This window comes from Macrotis lagotis, chromosome 1 (genome assembly GCF_037893015.1).
Source record: "Macrotis lagotis isolate mMagLag1 chromosome 1, bilby.v1.9.chrom.fasta, whole genome shotgun sequence".
In the NCBI taxonomy this organism is placed as follows: Eukaryota; Metazoa; Chordata; class Mammalia; order Peramelemorphia; family Peramelidae; genus Macrotis; species Macrotis lagotis.
This window is the reverse complement of record NC_133658.1, coordinates 664,956,593-664,969,895: the sequence shown is the minus strand read 5'-3', so window position 1 is coordinate 664,969,895 and position 13,303 is coordinate 664,956,593. Positions and strand designations below refer to the sequence as shown.

The following is a 13,303-nucleotide window of genomic DNA, read 5'->3' as shown; positions in this document are numbered from 1 at the left end:
AAATTTCAAATGGCTCTAAATAAGCCTGAAATATGATAATGGAGAATCCCATTATTCTCTTTTTTCCTCCTCTGGTATTTTATTTGGAATCTCATATGTCCTTGGGATGTCAAAAGACTGAACTTCCCTGGTTAGAATTTAAGGATGATGGGTATTCCTTCATTTGTATTTTGACTTCTTTTTTTCTTCCTCCCTCTTTTACCTTCCTTCCTCCCTTCTTCCCTTCCTCCCTTCCTCCCTTTTTTCTTCCTTTCTGTGGAAATGAAAGGGAAAATGTGGTTAAGAGAAAACAGCAGAGAGCTATGATCTCATTAGTGAATACCAAATCACTATTTCTTCAAATACCTAATTTTTTTCCTATAGTTACAGACACATTCATGTAACTTTGACATCACAGCAAAGATGTTTATCTTAAAATTAACAAAGAAGAATCTATTTCTTGCGATTTTTCCTCAGTAATTTGGAATGGTTTTATGGATGTGGGAAAGTGAATCAGTAACTGCCCAAGAAAGCTTTAACTTGTGAATTATGAAGGGACTGGTGGCTTCAGGGGGAAATGTGACTTTCTGCCTTGGCACTGAGGAATTAGGAGAATCCTTATAACCTCCTAAAATTGGAAAGTCAAAATACAATTTTAATATGTAATATTTAATATGATCCTAGTGTTAAAAGAGACAATAGAACAAGGGCGGCCTCCATAACTTCATGAATAGATTTCAGGAGTTAAAGAGATCAGAAAAATATTACATATTATTTTCACTAGCCTCTATCTAAAATTTAACATTTCCTTCCATTATGAATGTTTTTTAAAACCACATTATTTTAAAAAGATATCTGTTGGCTTCATCAAACTGTCAAAGAGTTTCATGACATCAAAAAGGTCAAGAACTCCTATCTTAGAGATTATTGAATATGAGTTCCTATTATATGAAAGAATATCTTTTTTGAACCTTTCCAATCATGGGAAGACAATTTGTTCCATTTTTCAATAGATATCATTTAAAAATGTTTTGATATATTATACTGAAATCTGCCCTCCTGTAACTTCCATTTAGTGGTACTAAAGCTACATTCTCATGAAAAAGAAAAAAAAATTACCTTCTCATCCATATGACAACACTTCAAAGAGCTGGAGACAATGATTATGATATTCTTTATTTTTCCTAGTTCTTTCAAGATTCTTATGACATAATTTTTAGAGTCCTTCACTATTCTATCTTGCCTTTTGAATGTTTTCTCATTTGTTATTTTCTGTCTTTAAAAGTGGTATCTAGACCTGAATCCAATTTTCAATTTGTGATCTTTCTAGTCTATTTCCCCTTCTTGAAAGACAATCTGCCATTGAAATAATTGTCTATGTCATTCCAAAGGGAAAAATCTTCTTAATTCTGGGCCACTTTTAAAATTAATCTCTTCTCTTCACACCCATAGCTGTCACTTCCATTAGCTCTACTAAAATTATCTTCCACCCTCACATCATTCTCTTGTTCAAATATCCCTTATAGCTAGCTCCCCAAAGCCTTTCTATAAGAAATTTAAGGGTTTTTGTTTGTTTTTCTGTCACCATTTGACACCTGGTTTAATCATTATTTTAACTTCTTGCTTTCTTATTCTGTCATAGCCTTGCTCCCTCTCACCATGGCCAGATATATTACTGATTTAACACTGAACTGCATGCTTGAAATAGTTTCTCTCTTTTCATCCATTTCTCTTAGAAATCCCTTTTAAAAAGCTGTCTTGTCTCTAAATCTCAGTGACTGGAACCTTTAAAGACAAGGCTTTTTCTCTGATCTCTCCTCCATCAAAATCCCTAGAACTTCATAGCTTAAAAACTGATCACAGCTACCATCTCTGGTATTTTTCCATCTGAATTGCAGAGTGCTGTCTAGTGATAAGCTATTAGAATCCAAATCTTATCTCCCATGTTTTATAAACTGTGAAATCCTTTGTTGTTCAATCATTTCAGTCCATCTCTGTGACCCCATTTAGGGTTTCCTTGGCAAAGATATTGGAGTGCTTTGCCATTTCCTACTCCAACTAATTTTACAGTTGAGGAAACTGAGACAAACAAGGTTAAATGGCTCTCTTCTGGTCACACACAGCTAGTAAGTGCTGAGGTTCCTTACTCCAGGCCCTGTGCTCTATCTGCTGTGCTACCTAGTTATCCCATGAAATCCTTTATAACTGTAAAAATATTTTTTGAGATAATGGTTATTTCACTGGAATATGGATTTTTTTCAGATTTGTCATTAAACATTGTCAAAGGTAGAAGATGAGACATACCTCGCAATGATTGGATTTCAAACAACATACCTAAGCATACCTGGAAGGTCTTATTTATATTTTAGAATAAGAATGTACTACCCCCCTCCATGGATCATTGATTTCACTGATATGAATATTCTTACCAACAATAGAGTTTGGTTTGTATGTATGTCTTCCCATTTCATAGTACTCTTTCACATCCTACCATAATTGGCATTTGTAAAATGATTTAAAGTTTGAAAATTGATTTATTTATAATGCATTGGTTCTCATAATTACTTTGTGATATAAGGGACATGTAGGTTATTTTTTCCATTTTACAGATAAGAAAAGCAAGGCTGAGAAAAGTTAAGCCATTTGCCAAAAACATAGCTGGTAAATACCTGAGGTAACATTTGAACCTATGAAATAGAAACATGACTCCTGCTTATAATGGGAAGGACCCTTAGAGTTCATCTGGTCTAATGCTTTCATTTTACAAATGACCAAAAAATATACTCCAAAGCCAAAACAAAAGGGCAGCTAGGTGGTGCAGAGGATAGAGCACAGGCCCTGGAGTCAGGAGTACCTGAGTTCAAATCCAGCCTCAGACACATAATGCTTACCTAGTTGTGTGACCTTGAGCACACAGCCCCATTGCCTTGCAAAAATCAAAAAAAAAGGGGGGGGAGAAAAAAAAGAAAAAACATTTTACAAATGAGAAAAATGGTTTTAAGCAGGGTTTAAAGGACTTGCTCAAGATCTCAAGAGTTGTAAGTGGTAGAGGCAGATTTTGAATTCTTTGAACTCTGTGACTTCAGATTTAGTACTTTTTTAGTTTTGTTTTTTGCCAAGCAATGGGGTTAAGTGACTTGCCCAAGATCACACAGCTAATAAGTTGGAAGCTTCTGAGACTGGATTCGAACTCCCATCTTCCTGATTCCAAGGCCAATACTCTACCTCTCTGGGCAAAGGCTATTCGGAAAAACTGTCAAATGTTTATCTAGAAGTTGAAGGCCAGTGCTACACTGTTGACCACATCTTATACTAATAGCATCTTTCCTAAAGAAAACAAATGGTCTTCTCCAGATGTCAGTTTTGCAATCTTCCTAATAGCCTCATTGAGGAGCCAAGAAAGATTGAATGGTCTCCATTTCCTAGAGCAATGCTTATTAAACCCAAGTATTTGCTCCTGAGCACTGAGTTAATGGACTTTATTGCTAGGGTCACCTGATTTGGAAGATTGATTCCTTTCCTAAGGTTGCCCAGAAAGGAAGCAATACAGCTACAAGGGAGCCAAGATCACCTGATTCCTAATTGAATGCTTGACTCTGGATCAGACTGCTATGGACCAGGGCTGAGTTTCCACATCCACTATTACCTATGTGGTTCTCATAATATGGGACCAGAACTATGAGGCTGGGAATTTATACCATCCCCAAGGGATATGTCATCCCCTGTTGGAAGCCTTTCCTGTCAGTTGTTTGTTAGTGGTCTCTCCCTCCTCCTCCAATTATCTGTTTACATTTTCTGTTCACCCCACCCCTAGAAATATGCTTTTTATGGAAAGGAATATGGACATATTTTGTGTCCAATATAGGGATGGGGGATAGGATTGGACCTGTGATTTCAATAACATAGATGAGGAAAACCCTCTACCAGGTAAATACTTTTGATATTTTGAGCATTCAGGATTTAAATGATTGGCCCAGGGTCACACAGCTAATAAGCTTCTGAGGCTAAATTTGAACTTAGGTCCTTCTGACTTTAGAGTTAGTGATCTGTCTACTTGCCCCAATATCTTTTCTTGAACTTGTAGCCCAAAAGAGTCACCCAAAACACGGAGGTTATGCATTGCCTAAAATCACAAAGTAATATAGTTCAGAGGCAGTACTTGAATCTAGATCTTCCTGGCTTTATCTATGATATTTTGTGTCTTCACAGTACACACAATAGGTACATAATAAATGTTTATTGGATTGAGTACAAATTAAATGCTAAATAATATTAAAATGTAACTTTGGTTTAACATTTTAACAATCTTTCAAACATATACAACTGACCTCTTTGTAGAATGTTATAGGAAAAGTACTTTGTAAATTTTAAAAGGCTATAAAAATGTGACATTTTTTTATCCTCTTAGAGTTTGCTAAACCAAAATGACGGTTGTTAGTCAGCTACCAAGAATCTTTTCTCTTCAGAATGAGCAATGAGTCATCTCCTTCTTGTAATGGAAAATTGTGGGATGACCTGCTTTTCTTGAAGATGTTCCCTCCCTGATGCCAGGTGGATGCCCACCTCCTGTCACGTAGAACAGTCAGGTCCCCCAGTCTTGCCCTCTCTCTCTCTTTCTTCTCATCTATTTTGGTGAGAGAGAAGAAGAAGGATAGATGGCAATATTTGGACATATGCCAGGATAGGATGATAATGACCCCAAGTATCACTTGAGAATAAGCCAACCCCACAGTGACTCTCTCACCGCAGACCTAGCATGTTTACTCATTTGGGAATAATTACAGTTTCCAACCCCACATGTCTTCTCTCCACATTAAGCCTTAGCTTGGGTGGTAGACCCTTAGGGGATTTGGGGGTCAAAGTAGACCCATGGAAGAAAAGATATATGATTTTGAAAAGTATTTTGTAAGTTTTAAAAGGGCTATAAAAATGTGACATTATTTTAGCCTTTTTTAAGTTTGCTAAACCAAAATGACAGTCATTAGACAGCTACCAAGAATCTTTTCTCTTTAGAATGAGCAATGAGTCATCTTGTAATGGAAATATTGTGGGAATGACTTGACTTTTTTTTTGGAAGATGTCACTTTGTCCCTATTTGCCAAGGGAATCAGAAAGTCAAAAGTAGCCTCTCCTTGAGGCTGGGGTGGAACCTGACTGGAGATATTTTTCACTTGATCAAGAAACAAACAATTCCCCAAGTACAAGGGTACAGAGGAGCCCCTCTCTCTATAACCAACCCTGAAATGAACTGATGGAGAAGCAAGTCACTAGGGAGGGCTGGCATACCTTTCTGAGGAGAATCGGTTTACCATCTGCAGTTCAGAAAGTATTTGTCCCCCCAAAGGAGGATGCCGGCTGAAGTGAAGAAAGAACATGAATCACCTGCTCTTGGCAGGAATTTCTGTCCTTGCTCAGCTGCTTTTAGCCTTTGTCCTTGTGGTAACCCTGAGAGCTGTAAGAGCTGTGAGCTGAAGGGAAGCAGGTGTTTCTCTGCTCCACAGTCATCCTGGCTCTGCAGAGCAGGTTTGAAAGGGAAAAATAGACCAGCTTCTAGTTAACAAGAGCAAAGGGAAATATCAGTTCTCCAGTTGTTTTCTGTTCATGAGGAATAGACCTCCAGGTCCTAAAGTATTAAACAGGGACCCCAAAAGTGAGTTTTACACCTGAAGACAATGAAGGGGGTATAAAAATCCTAGAACATCTGTTGGAGCCGGTGGGAATCAAGGGACCTTTGGATAGCTCCTGCTTCAATTATTCTAGCTAATTGAGTGCTCGTTAGCTAGCTGTGCCTGCCTGGTCCAGGGGTTCTGGGTTGGACTTGAGGTGTTGAGGAGGCCCAGTTTCCAATTATGTGCACCTCTACCATCACCCATCTAGTGTTCCTGTCCACAGAATCTAGATGACCTCCTCTCCTTTGAGTGGATATTGGGTGACGTCTTGACCAGGAAGGAATCCTCCACTGAAGTTGCTTAGGTATTGGGAATAAGAGTTTATGGCAGCCATGGATGCATATCAGTTGGACAAGGTTTAAGGATGAGATAAAGGGCATTGCTGTTTTAGAACTTTTGGTGGGGGGGGGTAGGTTTGAGGGAGGAAGAAGTGGGAGAAAAGCTCACAGACCCTCCCTCCTCTTATCTTCCCTGTATTTAGCCTTAGGCACACATATTTTATAACTCTTCAAGAAGGTCAACTGAGAGACTAGGCTCTCTGATGCCAAATAGATATCCCCTCCTGTCCCATATAGTAGTCAGTTCCTCAGGTTCTGCCCTTTCTTTCTTCTCATCTGAGCTCCTCATCCACTTGGTGGATGGTGGAGGTGAGGTGAGGTGAGGTGAGATGGAGGAAGAAGGAAAGGACATAATAGTATCTGAACACATGCCAGGTCGGGATAATAATGACTTCAAGTATCATTTGAGAGTGAACCAATCCCATAGTAACTCTCCCACCCCAGACCTAGCATGCCATGGAAGTCATTCCCATCCCCACATGTCTTTCCCCAACATTAGACCTTGGCTTGGGGAGTAGATACTCAGGGGAGTGAGGAGCCATGAGCCCATGGAAGAGGAGATATATGATTTTGATTTCCCAAGAAACTGATGCAGGGGTGTTAGCAGACAGCAGTCAGGGACAAACCCAATGAGGGTGAGCTATTTGCCAATGGAGTCAGAGATTGGTAGTTTGAACTAGGGGATGTTGATGATGTAAGATATGAAAAAAGAATTATGGTTAAGAGTGCTCTCACTCTCCTGTACATAGATCTAAAGCTGCTTCCCTGATACCCTCAGAATACAGCAATACTTGGAGCAAAGTCACAATTGATTCACCCTCTATCTTTTTTGTTTGCATGCTTTTTCTTAATTTAGATAGAAGTAAATATCAGTGTATTTAAGTTTTAATCAAATTAATTTTTTTGATACTTCATACTTTGCTTAACAGCTATTTAACTATTTCTTGCTGGTGTTCCACATTCTCATTTAAATTGAATACTATGTGAATAACATCTTTTCTTATGTCAGAGAATGTACTTATATACCTTGGTTAACTAATGATTAGATAACTCACTGAGAGTCTGGGTCATTGATCAGGGTCTTTTATTTATTTGTTGAATTTAGAGGGACTCAGGAACCACAAAAACTTTACTTAGGAGGATATGGGATATACTCATTGGCACCTTATTGAGAGGTCTAATAACATCTTCTGACAGGTTCAGTGACTGGGACTGCCTTCAATATGAACTAAGTTGCTCATACTTACATCTATTTGTTTACCTTACAAAAGTGTCTGTGTGGAAGGGGGCAGGAGGGAGAAGGGGCACATATTATGTTTATTGAAAAGTAAATATAGGCAATATACAAAATAAAGCAGAGAATTTTCATCCTGGACACACACACACACACACACACACACACACACACACACACACACACACACACACACACACACACACACACACACTCTCTCTCTCTCTCTCTCTCTCTCTCTCTCTCTCTCTCTCTCTCTCTCTCAATGGAAGCAACATAGAGCTTCATATCCTTCTCCAGAGAGGACCCTAAGTTCCTCACTATCACCTTGGAAAGAAAGATTGTGAAAAAAGAACCATGTGGCAGTTATAGAAATAGGAACCACAGCATTCTGAGTAAGAGGTTTCTGAACTCCCAATTTCTGGAGAAGTGGAAGAGGGCCTCTATCCTGCCTCCACAAGGAGGGATTTCCTGGGCAGTTTAATTTTGTAATTCAATTGTTTAGATGGATAAGAGTAATTTTCTGGGCTAATTCCAGTATTAGGTTTGACAGTTCCAAAATCCATTAATTTTTTTTAATCAGTGAAATGGGAATTCCTGAGCAGCAGCAGCCTCTTGAAGAGAAGAGACTTTCACATGGCTACTCCCTCCCTCCCCACAACACACATCATCACATTCACACATACACACACACACACACACACACACAGACATATACATAACACATACATACATACATACATACACTTCTTGAAGGAGTAACAAGGGATGAAAGTCATTTTTGGGGAAGAGCAGGAACTCTAGACTTCCACTATTACTATGAATGATTTTTACTATAGAGGTCCAGTGGTGATAAGGTTAACTTAAGTTTAGCCAGGTAGTATAGGTAGTTTTAGTAGTAGAGAGTATAGGGTACAGGTCTTACAGTCAGGAAATCTTGAGTTCAAATCTTTCTTCAGGTACTTAGTTGATGTGTGATCCTGGACAAGTCACTTACTGTGCCTCAATTTCCCCATCTGTAAAATCAAAATAACAATTACATCTATCTTTTGGAACTGTTGTGAAGATCAAATGAATTAATGGAAAACACTGGGAAACCTTAAAGTATTATATAAATGCTAGTGTTAATATTATTATTATCTTGAGAAATTAAGTTACTTGTCCAAGGTCATACAAGTAGCAAGCAATAGATCTTCAGTTTTGACTCCCAATCCAATATGATTTGCATCATACCATGTGCATTGCTTCAAGTTCTCTTCCTGGCCACTCCTCAGATGTCATTTATGCTCTCTGGGTATGAGGAATGAAGGAGACTGAGTTTTCCTGATCAGATCAGAAACTGGAGTGCAGCATCTCACATCTCCGCAGAAATTTCACCTTACTTCCACCCCTTTTTGCCAGCCCTTCGCAATTTCTGAACCCAAAGACTTCCTGCAAGGCTGATATTGTTGATCTCTACACACCTTCTTTTCTCTTTTTGATCCCCTTTTATAAAGCTCCCTGAAACATATTTCATTTTAGGTTAGGTTAACATAAACCCTTGATGTCCTTCTTACCTCTCAAAATAAACTGGGTGTCCCATTAGTCAAAATGCAGACTAGGCATTGTTTCATAAGTTTCTTTAGGAAATCGGGTGATATTATTCAAATCACTTCCCGTGATGCTTTTGTGTCCTAGATGTGCCTGAAATGTATATAACCTAGCTAACTCTCAACTCAGCCTAGTTGAGAGAAAGAACAAACTGAGCTCAACCAACAACCAATAAATTTAATAAGGTGAAATTTTAATAAATTTTAATAAATTTCACCTTCAGTCAAGAAATGTCTTAATCTTGAATGACAGAATGAAAAGTGTCAGGCCCAGGAGGTACATATTCATAATTCAAGCAAGCAGTTAATCAAATCAACAATCCTTTATTAAGTACCAACTATGTGTCAGTCATAGTGCTAAATCCTAAGGCTATAAATCAAAAAGTGAGAAGCTCCTGCCCTTAAATAGCTCTGTGGAAGGGGGCAGGAAGGAGAAGAAGCATATTATATTCACAGAAAAATAAATGTAGGCAATAAACAAAATAAATATTCAGCTATTTTTATGGAGGCGGTGGTACTAATTCTTAGAGGAAGCAGCAACTCATTATAATGGAAACCAAGTCTTTAGTATCTTGCCCAGGCTCTTAAAAACAAAACCTCTTCCAGACTATTCAAGGATCCTTCTTAGGGAGGAAACAATAGAGTCTGGAAACCAGGAGAATATGTACAAAATAACAATATTATAACCATGGTCAACTATGAAAGACTTAGCTATTCTAATCAAGACAATGATCCAAGACAGTTCAAAGAACTTATGATTTAAAAATGCTATCCACCTCTAGAGAGAACTGATTAACCCTGAATGCAGATGAAGCATGTTGTTTTTCACTTTATTTTTGTTGCCTTTTTTCTTGCAACATGGCTAATATGAAAATATGTTTTGCATGACTTCACATGTATAATTGCTAACATATTGCTTGAATTCTCAATGGGAGGGAAAGATTTGTAGCCTAAAATAGGAAAAAAAGAATGCTAAAAATAAATTAATAATATAAATAAATAAAAACCAGAAGGGTTTGGAATAAAAGATTTTAATTCACACTCCATTTCTTCCGTCTACTAGTTGTGTGACCTGAAGTAAATTGTCTCCACTCCCTCATTTGCTTGGACAAGATAATAGGAAGTTTTAATGTTTGCAAAGAACCTAGCATTCATCATCTCATTGGAGACTTAAAACTTTATGAGACAAGTATAATAATCACAAATTGGTGATGATTGGGGTGGGGCTCCTTGATCCCGGAGAGGGAAACCTTATCCATAAAGTCAAGGACTCCTCAGCATCAGACCTTCAACAGAAGTCCTATTTTCTATTAAATCAAGGCATGGGGTGAAAGGGTTTTGAAAAAGGCAATGAGAAGGATATTTTTGCACAACACTCCCTTCACTATTATAAACACAATGTGCAACTTAGGCCATCATGTTATGATGACTTGATCCTCTTTGATTACAAAGGATAACCTCTAACTAACTAATTGCAATAACAAAATCATAGAATCTAAGAGTTAGAAGGGACCTCTCAGTCATCTTGTCTAAGTCACACATGAGAGGGACCCGCACAATATTGTACTAGTAATCCCTATTTTACAAATGAGAAAATGGCATCAGTTTGGTTAGATGACTTATCTATGGTTATATAGCTTGTAAGTATCAGAGGTGAGATTTGAATGTCCTTTTTAGATGATGTCTGAGGCTTCTTTCAGTTCTAAATTCTTTGAGTTATACCAGTATGCCTGGGAAAATTAAGACATTTAATTCATGCCTATCTTGATCAACATTTAGCATTCATAATTACATATTGTTTTAACATTCATTAATTTACTAATCGTTTTCTTCACAGCAACACTTAAGTAAATAAACTCAGAGATTATTATTCCCATTTTACAGATTATGAAACAGTCTCTGAGAAAGAAAATTGAGGGCTGCATAATTTTATGGTTGAGTCATGAGGCTTTCTTGGCAGATACTAGAGTGATTTGCCATTTCCTTCTCCTCCTCATGTTACAAATGAGGAACTGAGGTAAATAGGATTAAGTTACCAGCCCAGAGTCACATAGCTGGAAAAGGTCTGAGTTTGAATTTCATTTTCATGATTCCAAGCCCAGAGCTCTATCCACTACATCAATTAGTTGCCCAAAAAAATGTTAAAGCCAAGATTTCAACCTGAGTTGAATGTGATTGCTTTCTCTATGATATCATGATGCATCTGTTGTCACTATTCATTACCAAGAAATAGGACAACAGTTTTTAATTATGTGAATGGATAACTATAAAAGTAAATAAATAAATTCAAATTATTCCCTTATTTTGACATTAACCCCTTTTTGATTATAGCATATTAACATTCAATAGTTACAAGAGGTCACTTTCTTTTTTGTAAAGTGGATCAAAGTTGCTACATTGGACCAAAATTGCTACATTGCAATTTAGCCTCCTTTTCTCTAAAGCAAACATAATATTATCTTGCTCTTTTGGAAAAAAAGGACTTTTCACTGTGAAATAAAAGCAAGCTGTACTACTTTGCTTTTTATTGTGAAACAGTGTATCAAGGAGCCTCTGGTGTGAACCTGATCCCCTGCAAGAACTGGAATCCTTCCTTTGCATGTAGAAGGCAGGGCTCATGTTAGAATTCACCTATTTTGAGAGCTAGGATAGTGATTGTCAGTAAGAATCATTCCCTAGTAGACCTTTGAACCAAATGAAAATGAAATGTTTAAGTTATTCCACCTAGTGGAAACTATAACTCTAATATCTCTCCTTTGTTCCTTTAAGCTTTTGTTTTCCAACCCTGCTGAAAGTGGTGTGTTCCTCCAGGGTCAAATATCAGTGTTCTGGGAAAACAGAATAGTAGTGTCATCTGACAGTTCTCTAAGATGCATCTAACATTTACTCACCTCATTTCAAACTGACTCAGATCAAAGGTAAGAAATGAACACATTAAATCTTAGTCAAGGAATCAATCAGCAAGCAACCATAAAGCATCTATTCTATAGTAGGCTAGTATTCATCCTATAATTCAAGTTGCACTAGCTTAAAGTAATCAGACTTTTAAAAATGTATAGTTCATGTTAAACATAAAAGAGAAGCAACCTAAAGTAATGACAAAACAATCAATAAACTATGATAGTTATTTTAATTTGGGGTTCTTAAGACATTTTTTGGTATCATTGACCAATTTGGTACAATTTGGGAATTCATAAAATAAAATACATAGAATTACTAAAAGAGCCTTCTCACTCTCTCTTCCTCTCTAGCTCCATTTCTCCATCTCTCTCCTTCTCCCTTCCTTACCCTTGTCTCTTTCTTTCCTCTCTGTCTCTCTCTGTCCCAGTCTGTCTGTGTTTCCTTCTCACTGCCTAGTGTGGAGTCTCATTCTCCTATGGAGACTGACTACTTCTCTGAAATTTAGCTGTGGAGAATTATCTGGGGGCCTTCCAGACTCTTCTATCCATATTGATATATTTTGTTTTGACATAACAACTAATTTCAAACCAATGTCTAAACAAAGCCACTTTACAAAATATCTCTTTCAATCCTTCCTCCCCTCACCAAAAAAAAAAAAATTAATCTTATGATTATTACCAGACAGGATGCATGTCTCCTTTAACTTTGGCAATATGGTACTATCATATACCATTGTAGTTGACCAGAGTTTTGTTATTTCTCAAGGCTGACTTTGTTTATTTAGTTGTAGTCATTTTGCAAATTATTGACTTATACTTTCTTCACTTTGTATTGTTATATACAAATCTGATGTTTTCTTCTGTTGTTGTCCATTATTCAGTCATGTCCAAGTTTTCATGACTCATGGACCCTTCAGTCCTCCAGTCTGTCCAAGCTTGTTCTTTCCATGGTGTTCTTTCATCCTCTCATCTCATCCTCTGTCATCACCTTTTCCTTTTGCCTTCAATCTTTCCCAACATCAAAGTTTTTTTTTGCAGTGAATTCTTTCTCATTATGTTGCCAAATTAAGTTACAGCTTCAGTATTTGACCTTTCAGTAGGGTTTCTCTAAATTCTTCAGTGTCAAAATTTTTCATGACACAATAATAAATAATCCATCCCCCTCATATCATCATAATTTGTTTAGGCATTCTATATTTGTTGGGCATTTTTGGTTTTCAGCTTTTTGTTATAATAAATATTGATGCCCTGAATAATTGTGTATTATACAATAACCTTTAAGAGAGCCGTTCAAGTAGTTAAATTTCTGGAGTATGAACACCTTAGTAATTTTTCTTTCATATTTTCAAATTGCTTTTCAGAACAGTTCTCAAAACCCTTTCTACAATGAGTTTTCCAATCTTTTATAATTTTATTGATGTAAGGCAATACCTCAGAATTATTTTAATTTTCATGCCTCTGAATATCAGTGATTTTTATTTTTGCTTTTTGCAAGGCAAAGAGGTTAAGTGACTTGCCCAAGGTCACTCAGCTAGGTAATTATTAAGTGTCTGAGGTAGGATTCGAACTCAGGTCCTCCTGATTCCAGAACCAT

At 37.1% G+C, this 13,303-nt stretch overlaps 1 long non-coding RNA gene across 1 annotated transcript in view; it reads right to left on the bottom strand.

Moving 5' to 3' along the window:
* Positions 1–8,097: 8,097 nt before the first annotated feature.
* The window catches only part of LOC141522597 (uncharacterized), a 79,450-nt gene continuing 74,244 nt past the window's right edge, over positions 8,098–13,303 (bottom strand). Inside the window, exon 5 of the long non-coding RNA XR_012478243.1 lies at positions 8,098–8,236. This is a non-coding gene — a long non-coding RNA (uncharacterized LOC141522597). The remainder of the gene's footprint in view (positions 8,237–13,303) is intronic.